Source organism: Microcaecilia unicolor, chromosome 4 (assembly GCF_901765095.1).
Source record: "Microcaecilia unicolor chromosome 4, aMicUni1.1, whole genome shotgun sequence".
NCBI lineage: Eukaryota > Metazoa > Chordata > Amphibia > Gymnophiona > Siphonopidae > Microcaecilia > Microcaecilia unicolor.
Window position 1 is genome coordinate 278,709,676 of NC_044034.1, and position 12,161 is coordinate 278,721,836.

The 12,161-nt window shown below is 42.1% G+C and overlaps 1 protein-coding gene across 1 annotated transcript in view; it reads left to right on the top strand.

Annotated features, from left to right (window-relative positions):
• Positions 1-5,938: 5,938 nt before the first annotated feature.
• The window catches only part of MID1 (midline 1), a 496,103-nt gene continuing 489,880 nt past the window's right edge, over positions 5,939-12,161 (top strand). Inside the window, exon 1 of the mRNA XM_030201611.1 lies at positions 5,939-6,038. The gene's annotated coding sequence lies outside the window, so the exon portion shown is untranslated. The remainder of the gene's footprint in view (positions 6,039-12,161) is intronic.

Sequence of the window (12,161 nt, forward strand, 5' to 3'; positions counted from 1 at the left end):
TCTACAAACCTTGATTCATGCATTACCATTGAACTATATGGATTATATTAATTCTCTTTAGATGCACTTAAGATTTCTACACTAAAGAGACTTCAAATTCTTCAGAATACAGAAAACTCTTTACCCATTCTCATAAATTTGACCATATGACACCATTTCTTGCCCCCTAAACATTTGCTTCCAATCACTTACAGAACCAAGTGCAAAATCTTAATTTATGGTTCATTAAATGCTTCCCCTCTGGATTATCAGACTGCTTGGCCCAAATGCTTACCCCGTTTGTAATGGCTAGACCCTATTGATCACAGAATGAGAACCTTCTCGTTATTCACCCACCATTGGTTGCTCGACTTCAGAGCACATGTCACTAAGCTATTTTTTTAGCACCATCCCATTGGAGCCCCATTTCCCTTTACTTGTGCCTGGCCTACAATGGAATAGATAGTTGATAGAGTAGAGTTAGCAGACTGCCTGAATCTTGTGCGTTTCTTTTTTTTTAACATAAGCTATGCTATATTTCCTCTATCATTAATGTATTGTAAACTGCTCTGGTGCTGTCCAGGTGTAAGGCAGTGTATGATATTTTGGAATAAACTAAACTAAATACATGGATAATTTTGGAGGTATACATTTATTTATTTTATTAGTATGTATTATACCACCTATGTCATAGGAACTATGTGGTTTACAATCATTAAAAGGGGGAACAAAACAACATGAACATAACAATAACAGGAATTTAGTTACTGGTGGACTAGGTTACATCAATAGGCCATATGCTGAAACAAAACAGGTAAAACATAAAACTACCATTAATACTAAAATATTACATTATATTTGGGCTTATATCCCACTAACACCTTTTCAGTTCTAAGCGGTTTACAAACATCTTAAAGGGATATAAAAATCAGAATATTCCTCTGAGAATTACATTGGTTGCTTTGGAGACAGGCAGAGATCTAATTTTATGGCAAGAGATTTGTCGAAGAGTGATAGTCTCTTCTTACCCTTAGATGAAGGAAAAGTGAAAAAATTAGCAGCTTCCTGTCTCCTAGTTCTGGTAGAGGTTGGGAAGCAGAAATGAGCTAGCAAATAGCTAGGATCATCCCTTGTAGTGTTTTAAAAAGGAAACATGCCAAGAACTCTCTATGGGCAGTAAGTGTAGTTTGATGTAGAAAGGGGAGATACTGCGAAATTTTAATAGCCCGAAGACTAGTCTGATTGCTGCATTTTGAATGGTTTGAAGTCTCTTAAATAAGGTCACTTTAAACAGGCCTTTCCCACTGGCTGATTTATTACCTGTTCCCTCCTGAGGTAGGCGTAGCCCTTCAGAGGAGTCGCTCACCCCTATTCGTCCCTGTCTGTTGTTTTATTAATGCACTTTCTTCCTTTCCTTCTGTATCTTAGGTAAAATTTGCACCTCTTATAATCATTCCTCGTGACTAGGCCTCCCAACCAAATTATTCTCCCTCTATATATCCTTAAAATGATTGTAAACTGCTTAGATAAGTATTATTATTCACAGTAGTATATCAAATACATTTGAAATCTGAAATGTGAAGAAAAAATATTGAATCAATACCTAGCATAGCAGTGAAACTGCAGATCTGGGTTGGTCCATCAGCACAGCTGTTGGGTGGCGTGTTTGAGTGCTTTGCCTGAGACCTAGCTGATCTCCTTTCAACAGGCAGTCAACAGCTGCATAGTTATATAGATGGTCAGATTGAAACTGGACCATAAAAAAGGCCTATCAAGTATGGTCTTCTCATAGGAAACAGGAAGAAAATGCAAAACAATTTTGAAATGCAATCTAAAAGAAAAATGTATGGCACCCCCCACCCCCGCTCCTAGTATGGGGATTGGTTTTAAGTCTCTGGTTGAACTCTTTTCTCTAGAGTTTACATCATCACATCCACCAATCCTCCTCCCTCCCCCATGTCTAGAAATGTGTGCAGTGTGATCAACAAGGTATTTTGGTTGTTAACACTCAGAATTTGGGTTTCCTCCTCCAACAAATGTGAAGGTCAGCTCAGAGGGCCCCTCTCTGATGAATCTGAAAGTTGTGTTTGGAATCGTGCCAGTTATCCATTTCAATGATGCATGTAATTTTTGTATCACTGCAGCAGCATTTAGTCAGACCCTTATGTGTTGGATTCAGTAAATGGTGCTCAAAATACAGTGCCCAAAAAAAGCGGCACTGAAATGATGTGCACATCCAAAAAGAGGCGTGGTTATGGGCAGGGAAATGGGTGTTTCGTTGGTGTTCCAAAATTTTCATGCATTGTTATAGAATATGGCCCAGTCCACATAAATCTACACATGCAGGGATTTACGCCACATTTTCATTGGCTTACATGGATTTGCGTAGTTTTAGGTGCTGGGTTATCAACTAAGTGTATTCTATATACTGCATTTAAATCTTAAGTGAAAATGATTTCCATGAGGATTTTCCAGGTGCCATATATATAATCTCCCCCTATATTCCTCTAGGCATCTTATTTAGTGTGTGCTAATCATTAGTGCACCTTAGTAAAAGGACCCCTGAACTAGTTAATGAGCCATTAACAATAATTGGTTGCTAACAGTCAATTATTGATGTTAATTGGCACTCATTTGGAGTTGCGTGCGCAACTGCCTATAAGCGATTCTATAAAGGACTATGCCTATATTCTCTCGTGCACAACCCAAAAGGGGGTGTGGCCATGGAGGGGCATGGGTATTCCCAAACGTTATGCGCAGTGTTACAGAATTGGGGGGACGTGCACCCAACTTGTGCACTAGGATTTACACCTAGTTTCAGCCAGTGGAGTAGCTACGTAGGGCCACGGGGGCCTGGGCCCCCGTAGATTTGGCCCTGGACCCCCCTGCTGACAACCCTCTCAACCCCCCTCCCGCCGCCAGCCTGCCATCACCGTCGCCTACCTTTGCTGGGAGGGGACCCCAACCCCCGCCAACCGAGGTCCTCTTCTTCCGGTGCAAGGCTTTGTTCTGTTTCTGAGTCTGATGTCCTGCATGTTGTATGTGCAGGACGTCAGACTCACAGAAACAGAACAAAGCCTTGCGCGAGATGAAGAGGACCTTGGCTGGCGAGGGTTGGGGTCCCCCGCCAGCAAAGGTAGGCGATGGCGGCAGTGGGGGAGGGTTGGCAGCGGGAGGGGGGTCGAGAGGGTCATCGGCAGGGGGGGTCAAAGTTGTTGTTGGTGGCGGCAGCAGGGGGGGGAGTCAAAAATGGCAAGGGGGGGGTCGGCGGTCACCCTCACCTTGGGCTCTGGATCCCCCTCCCGCCGAAGTCTGGCTACGCCCCTGGTTTCAGCAGGTGTAAGTCCTGGTGCCTTATTTTAGGGTGATCGTTCCAGAGTGCCTTTATAGAATAATGCTGATGTTTCCCAAGTGCCCAAATTTGCGCACCATTTATTGAATCTAGCCCAGGATCAGCTTTCGGGAGGGAGGGGGCATTTCGATATAAGGGAGGATGGGCTCGTTTACAACAACGATTGCCAACTATTTAGGTTGGTGGAGGATTAAAGGAGGGGGTGGGGGAGGGGGAGGGGAGGGGGAAGGGGAGTGTGAGTGCCCAAAGGATTGGGGGATATTTTCAATTTGAGGAGGGGTTGGAGGGGGCTAGAGTTGGCTGGGGGAGGGGGAGGGGATGTTGTGTGTAAGCGGTATGTGGTTTAGTTGTTCTGGAGATGCTGATTAGGGGATGATTTTGATGGCATGAGTTTTGTAGTAGTAGACATATGGATAAGTTAGTATCAGACGTAGTAGTTAAATGTTTATGATCCTTTGCAAGGGCAAATGTGAGCAGGATGTGCTCTTTGAGAAATTGATTGTTGCAGAGATATTTGAATAAATAAAAATGTTTAAAGAGGAAAAAAAAAGGATTGCAGGATCTTTAAGGAAGAGGAAGGCATAGTGGATGGTATGGGTGGGCAGAATGGATAGGCCCAGGGCTTCTTAACAGGGGATACTCAGGGGTGCTGAATACCAGCACCTTTCCCATTGCATGGTAAAATTAACCCGTCTTTAAGTATTATTGAAAGAGCCCAGGCTCTGCACACCAATTCCGCTTTTTCATAGATTTTGTGACTCTGCAGGGGGCCTGGCTATTGTGGGATAGGTACCTCAGTGATCACCCCACTCCTGAAAGATGGCCTGGCATTTGAGTACTGGCACCTCTTCTGCCAGAAAACATGCACTGGATTGTCCTATGGTCTTTATCTGACATCATTTCTATTTTTCTTTGTTATTCCTTAGTGACATGGGTCTTTAGTGTAAGGGAGAGATGTGCATACTTTCCACAAATTTCTAGACTAAGCACCTTTGCTTGAAAACACCCTATGAGGGACATTTTTGATATGTCTAAGTTGGACTTTGGATGTTTTGTGCAAAATGTCCCAAATCTGAATAGGAAATGCGAGTCATTTTTGAAACAGCAAAACATCTATCTTTTTTTGAAAATAGCCACATGCTAGATGTTTTTGTGCTCTGTGTGCTACCTTTTTGTCCCATTTTCAAAAAACAAAGTCAAAGTGCGCAAAATCAAGCCATTGGGATGTAGGAGGAGCCAGCAATCTTAGTAGACTGGTGACACAAACATCCAAGGTGAGCAATGGGGCACCCTAGGTGGCATTGCTGTGGATTTCATATAAAAACTCCCAGGTACACATCTCACCATTACCCCCTTATCATGTCCGTTGAGCCCTCCAAAACCTACTGCCACCTATAGGCACTACAATTGCCCTTATTTTTTATTTATTTTGTTACATTTGTACCCCGTGCTTTCCCACTCATGGCAGGCTCAATGTGGCTTACATGGGGCAATAGAGGGTTAAGTGACTTGCCCAGAGTCACAAGGAGCTGCCTGTGCCTGGAGTGGGAATTGAACTCAGTTCCTCAGGACCAAAGTCCACCACCCTAACCACTAGGCCACTCCTCCACTTGGCTGCAGGCATCAACCTATATGTCAGTACAGTAGGGTTTTGGTGAGTTTTGGAGGGCTCACACTTTCCACCACAAGTGTGACATGTAGAGGGAGGTATGGGCCTGAGACCCCCTCTCTACAGTGCACTGCATCGACCACTACACTAGTCCAGGGACCTGCTTGCTGCTGTAATAGAAGCTGTCATAGAGGCAGGTGAGTACTATTTGGGAGGTGGGAGGGGGTCAGTGACCTTTGGAGAGTAGGGGGTCATCCAGTGGTCATTTAGGGCACCTTTTTGTTCCTTATTGATTCTTAAAACAGGTCTAGATCAAATTTTTAACCATAGACATTTTTGTTTTGTTCCATTATGGCCAGAAATCGTTAGGAACGCCCTAAGTCTGCCCTAATTCTGCCCCCAAAACACCCCAACACACCGTCTTGTAATCTGGATGCCTGCAGACAAATTGCATAGATAAACATTTGCAAAATAGATTTAGAAAATACTGATTTGGATGTTTTGAGAAGAACTAAGTTCAAATGCTGTTTTTTTTTTTTTTTTGTGACGGTTTTCGGACGTTTTTCTCTTTCGAAAATGAGCCCCTTAAGACACTAAATTGCTGTGAAAATGTAACAAAAAAAAATTGTAAACATTTTATTTCACATGTTCTGTAAGAGAATAAATCTTAATTAACAAAAGTAAGTTTTTCCATCGATAGAGCATACCAGTTGAATACTTAGCTAAGGTGGCTGACTCATACTTTGGGTTTTGTGGAATTAACTTTCCTAGTTAGTTCCAGAGACCTGCTCTTTGAGGAACTACACTTTATGTTTACCTTTGTAAGGAAACCTGTTGGTCTGAAGTCCCCTCGGGTAGCTCTGTGCCAGAGAGGTGCACAAACACACACACACACACACACCCTGGAGCGTGGGAGTGTTCAGTAGGCTGGACAGAGCTCAGCTTCTTGAGTCCAGCTGCATTTCAGCTGATTCCTCCGAGAAAGTGCACAAGCCAAAGAGAGAGAGAGAGAGCGGTCTGCTTGGGACAGCTACACAATCTAAGTTTTTGCGCCTCATCAGAACTCACACAACGGAATCGGGGAAAATGGAGACGCAGGTAAGGGACAGGATATCTGCTGCTCGAAGGTGTCAGGGGAGAACCAGCAACGTTCAGAAGACAGTCCTGTTCTGGTAATTGTAACTAGGCTTACTGACAGCTAGACGTTTATGTTAATTTAATTGCTCTCAGACTTCTGCCTGTTTTGTATGTATGGTTTTGGCATTCCTGAATCTGTGAATCTTTGACAATCGCTTTCGTCTTATCAGATATCCCAGGATGTTTGTTTGTGATATGTCTTTCTTTTGCCACAAAGACTATCAGACTCTCTTATCAGTAAACTTAACCCCGTGAGGATGGAGCCCGACCGATTAGGCTAGAGAATCCCGTGCGAGCCTGTTTTAAAATACAGGAACTTGGGGAGTTTAGTCATACCGGTAAAATTAGGGATTTAAAAACACCTTAGCCCGGACTGTAATGTCAACATTTTTACATGTAGCATTACTATAATTCTACAATACAATTCTTTAAAGTGATACAGTGCAGCTTTCTTACTTCGGAGTGTCTGCACAGGAGTCTGCAGCGATTCTAAAATCAAATGATTTCTCTGCTGTTCTACATTCGTGGAACAAGTACAAGAAGTAACAGTAACGTGTCACAGAAAAGATCACAACAGCCTTGTAACTCCACGTTTTGCGTGCATTTTTAAACGTGGGTTCACGACTTCATGTGTCAGAAAACCGACTCTTCTTCCCAATGCATAAGTGTAGTAGCCAATTATCAGTACAGATAAAGGTCAGGAATATAGCTGGATTAGAGGTAGGGGTCATTTAGTGCAATCTGCATTTCTAAAGGGTCAGCATTTATAAAGGTGTTGTATATAGGCAGTCGCTTGAAGAAGTGCAGTAGACTTTCTAATGCATCGCAAGACAGTGCTGAGTGGAGAAATTCCTATAAAAGTGGCATTCCCTTCGGATAATTTCTACAACAATGAGTAGACGTGCATAAAGACCTATTCAGAAACCGATGTGGACTTTATTTGATGAATCCATTGGCAGTTAAATAGCTCTTTTTCACTGGACCTAGATTACAGCTTAATTTTTATGGTTAGCATAATATTTATTTTTATTTGTATGCGTCTTTTGTATGTTGATATTTTAACCGTTTATGAGGATAGCCTTGCCTTTGTTTCTCTAGCTTTTCCCCTCCCCCATAACTTTTGCATTTAGTGTCCTGGCTGTAGTTTATTTTTCATCTACCTGTAGTCATGGAAATACCTGAATATTTCCTTCAGAAAGTAGGTTGCATTCATTTTGCATGAAACCTTGTTACTTGTGTACTTATATGTATATGTGTATATAATGTATATCTGCAAAATGGAATCTGTGTAATATAATTAGTAATAGAGCTTTGTCTGTGTGACATGAAAAGTAGGGTTTCTTTTTACTCTGCTGTTTATGGTACAATATATTTGATATGTGGATCAAAAGCAAGCCTTCACTGATTGGTTGGGTTGGTTATATAAGCAAAACTATTCCATGGCACTGGTTTGAATCTACTAAAACGTACTTTTTACACAAATGAGTTTACAGAGTTCCTGGAATGTTTTTGATCTGACTTCATCAGAAAGGGCAGGAATCATTTACATAGTAACATAGTAGATGCCAGCAGAAAAAGACCTGTACGGTCCATCCAGTCTGCCCAACAAGATAAACTCATATGTGCTACTTTTTGTGTACACCCTACCTTGATTTGTACCTGTCCTCTTCAGGGCACAGACCGTATAAGTCTGCCCAGCACTATCCCCACCGCCCAACCACCAGCCCCGCCTCCCACCACCGGCTCTGGCACAGACCGTATAAGTCTGCCCAGCACTATCCCCACCTCCCAACCACCAGCCCCGCCTCCCACCACCGGCTCTGGCACAGACCGTATAAGTCTGCCCAGCATTATCCCTGCCTCCCAACCACCAGCCCTGGCACAGACCATATAAATCTGCCCAGCACTATCCCCGCCTCCCAACAGTAGGTTTTTGGTGGGTTTTGGAGGGTTCACCATACAATATAAGGGGGTAACAATGAGATGTGTACCTGGGACTTTTTATGTGAAGTTCACTGCAGCGCCCCCCCCCCCCCAGGGTACCCCACTGTTCTGCTGTGATGTGTCGCCACTCTACTAAGAATCCTCCCCCCCCCCATACATCCTAACAATTTGCTTTTGTGCATTTTTCCCTTGGATGTTTTTTTTGAAAAGTGGTCCAAAAAGATAGACACACTAAGCACAATAACATCTAGCAAATGGCCATTTTTGAAACAAAAAAATGGGACGTTTTTCTGGTTTGAAAATGGCCATGATCACTACTGGATTTTTGGATGTTTTCTGCAAAACATCCAAAATCAGATTTAGATGTCATATCAAAAATGCCCCTCCAGGTGTGATATCTGTATAGGTAAATATTAGCTAAAGAGCAGGGAGTGCATGTGGGTTTCATTTGTTTTAATGATTGCTTGCTATAGGGACTTAATGGGTGAAAGCCTACATTGTCATAGGAGAAACACATGTTGAAGATGATATAAAAGGAGTAATCTTGACAGACTCGTTTATCCAAGAGCTTATATGTGACAACTGGATATATGTCATTGGTGAGAATTAAAGGCAATGAAGTTCAAAAGTGAGTTTTAACACAAGAGTCAAGAAATGGAGAGGGTGTAGGAGTGAAAGCAAGGAATCATTACCACTACAACAATACAGTGGTGAAAGAAAATAAAAAAAAAACCAGTTCACACTCTTGCAATGCAAAACAGGCATACCAACAACCATAAAGTTAATCTTTTGTTTCAGATTTAAAAAAAAGATAGGATGTCAATTGCAGAAGTCCAGTGAATAGATAAATGATCTTGTGATAACATTGCACATTATACCTGACTACTTGGCATCACTGACTATTTACAAAGAACATACGAGTAGCCATACTGGGTCAGACCAATGGTCCATCCAGCCCAGTATCCTGTTTTCCAAACAGTGGCCAAGCCAGGTCACAAGTACCTGGCAGAACCGAAATCTTGGCAACACTCCATACTACAAATCCCAAGGCAAACAGTTGCTTCCCATGTCTGTCTCGATAGCAGACTATGGACTTTTCCTCCAGGAATTTGTCCAACCCCTTTTTAAACCCAGATACACTAACTGCTGTTACCACATCCTTTAGCAAAGAGTTCCAGAGATTAACTATTTGTTAAATGAAAAATAGTTCCTCCTATTTGTTTTAAAAGTATTTCTTACACTCATGCATGTTGTCTGCACTCGCTTCATGACCATAGACTTGTTTTGTCTAATCCTAGGCAGGCGTACTATGAAATTATAAGAAAAAGTGCTTTTTATTTCCTGGCCCCTTTTTTGTGGAATAATCTTCCTTTGTATATGAGTTGAGCCTTTGTTAAAGAACTTTAAGATAGCTCTGAAGACTTATTTCTTCGCTATCATTTAGTGTGTCTCTGTGTTAGTGACCCAGTTGTACTTGAAGAGAATGTAGTACTTACGTAGCTATTTTACCTTCTTTGGTGTGATTGTTTTCTATATATTTTTTGGTGTTTCTTTTTCTTTTCCCATATTTTTAAACTATTTTGTAAAAGGTGATTCATCAAGTGTAAATAAACATAAACATGATTCTGCTGGTGTTCTTCTTTTGAGAGATAACACATATGTGAATCATCAGAAACAGTCTTCTCCATGCCTTTTGGTCTCTGAAACAGATATTTAGCTTTATTTTTAACATTTGTAATAAAATAATAATTTTTTTGGCATTTGCTGAGCCTAGAGTCTGTGGTATTTATGGAAGACATTGGCTGACTTCTCTTTTACCTCATACAGATGTGTATGTATAAAAATCAATAAAGTCAGTTCTCCAAACAATTCCTGAAAATTGAAAGAAGAATGAAAAAAAATAATTTTTATTCAAAAGATTGCTGATTCATCTAACTGGGTCAAGCAGGCCTCATCTTACTGTACACCGCCTTGAGTGAACTCCTTCAAAAAGGCGGTAAATAAATCCTAATTAATAAATAAAATAAATCGTCAGCTAGAGTCCATTCACCAGTAAACTCTACAATATCCTTAGTTAAGAACATAAGCGTTGCCATACTTGGTCAGACCAAAGGTCCATCAAGCTCAGTATCCTGTTTCCAACAGTGGCCAATCCAGGTCACAAGTACCTGGCAAGATGCCAGAACAGTAAAACAGATTTTATGCTGCTTGTCCTGGAAGTAAACAGTGGATTTTCCTAAGCCCATCTTAATAATGGCATATGAACTTTTCCTTTAGGAAATTCCATAAATCTTTTTTTTAATCCTGCTAAGCTAACTGCTTTTACCACATTCTCTGGCATTGAATTCCAGAATTTAATTACACGTTGAATGAAGAAATATTTTCTCCCATTTGTTTTAAATGTACTACTTAGTAGCTTCATTACGTGCCCCCTAGTCCTAGTATTTTTGGAAAGAGTAAACAAGCAATTCATGTCTACCCGTTCCACTCTACTCAGTATTTTATAGACTTCTATCAAATGTCCCCATCTGTCTCATCTGCAAGCTGAAGAGCCCACACCACAGACATGGGAAGCAACTGTTTGCCCTGGGATTTGTAGTATGGAGTGTTGCCATGATTTGGGTTCTGCCAGGTACTTGTGACCTGGCTTGGCCACTGTTTGGAAAACAGGATATTGGGCTGGATGGACCATTGGTCTGACCCAGTATGGGTACTCTTATGTTCTTTATCATTTTTGCCACCCTTCTCTGTACCTTCTCTAATTCCACTATCTTTTTTGAGATGTGGTGACCAGAACTGTACATAGTATTCGAGCTGCATTTGCACCACAGACCAATACAAATGTATTATAGCATTCTCATTTTTGTTTTCCATTCGTTTCCTAATGATTTCTAACATTCTATTTGCTTTCTTAGCCACCGCTGCTCACTGAGTAGAGGGTTTCAATGTATTAGCAATGATGATACCTTTATCCTTTTCCTGGGCAGTGACTCCTAATGTGAAACGTTGCATCATGTAGTTATAGTTACCAATGGGTGGTGCTAAGGGCTCCCCCTCCCCAAAATGGCTGCGCAGCAGGTGCTTTACTTGCCACATGGCCATTTCCTGCGGGAAGTCGAGACTTCCGTTTTACCAGCTGCATAAAAGGGTGCCTCAGCGTGTGTGTAAAACATGCACCGATGCCAGCGCTGGCCCCCTTTTGCCGCAGCTTGGTAAAAGGGGCCCTAAGATCTGTAATAGAATGATATTTGATTCTTACTGATCTTGAATTGAAATGAATACTGGAATATGTTGAAAAGAATGCTCCCTTGCTATATACTAGGTGTCTTTAAATATCTTTAAATAAAGAGCAGTCAGATTTTCAAGACTGCAAATTATCACTGTCAACTCCTGAGCAAGTTGTAAATAGGAACATCAAACATTGTTTGAAATGTCTGTCTGCAAATGCCAAGAAGTCTATGAAATAAGATGGGAAAGTTAGAATATATTGAGCTAAATGAAAAGATAGAGAGTAACATTATAATTTAAGAAGGGCCTTGAATCGAGGAGACTAAAAATTCTGCAGGACAAAAAACATCTTGGAATCCCTATGGACAGAAATTCCACGTGTAAAGGGAAAAAGGATAGTGACAGGAGTGTACTACCATCCACCTGGCCAGGATGAACAGACAGATGCAGAAAAGTTATCTGAGATTAGGGAGGCTAACAAACTGGGGAACACAATAATAATGGGTGATTTCAATTTCTCTGATATTGACTGGGTAAATGTAGCATCAGGGCCTGCTAGGGAGGTAAAATCCCTAGGTGAAATCAAGAACTGCTTTATGGAGCAGCTTGTTCAGGAACCAAGAAGTGGGGGAACAACCAGGGACGCCGAGAGACTGAGTCAGGCCCTGCTGCCGTTGCTGCCCCCCTGAGGCCACATCCGCCTCCCCCCCTGAGGCCACCACTGCCACCCACCCAATCGCTACTCAGGCTGCTGGCACCGTAGTCATCAGTCTCCACCCGTCCACCCCCAGCCCCATCGACAGCCCCCCTCCGTCTGCCACCGGGCCCCTGCATTCCAATCGGCAGCACTCACCTCCGTGTGAAAGCGCAGCGGCACATCGCTTCCCTTCGGGCCTTCTCTCCCTGTGTCCT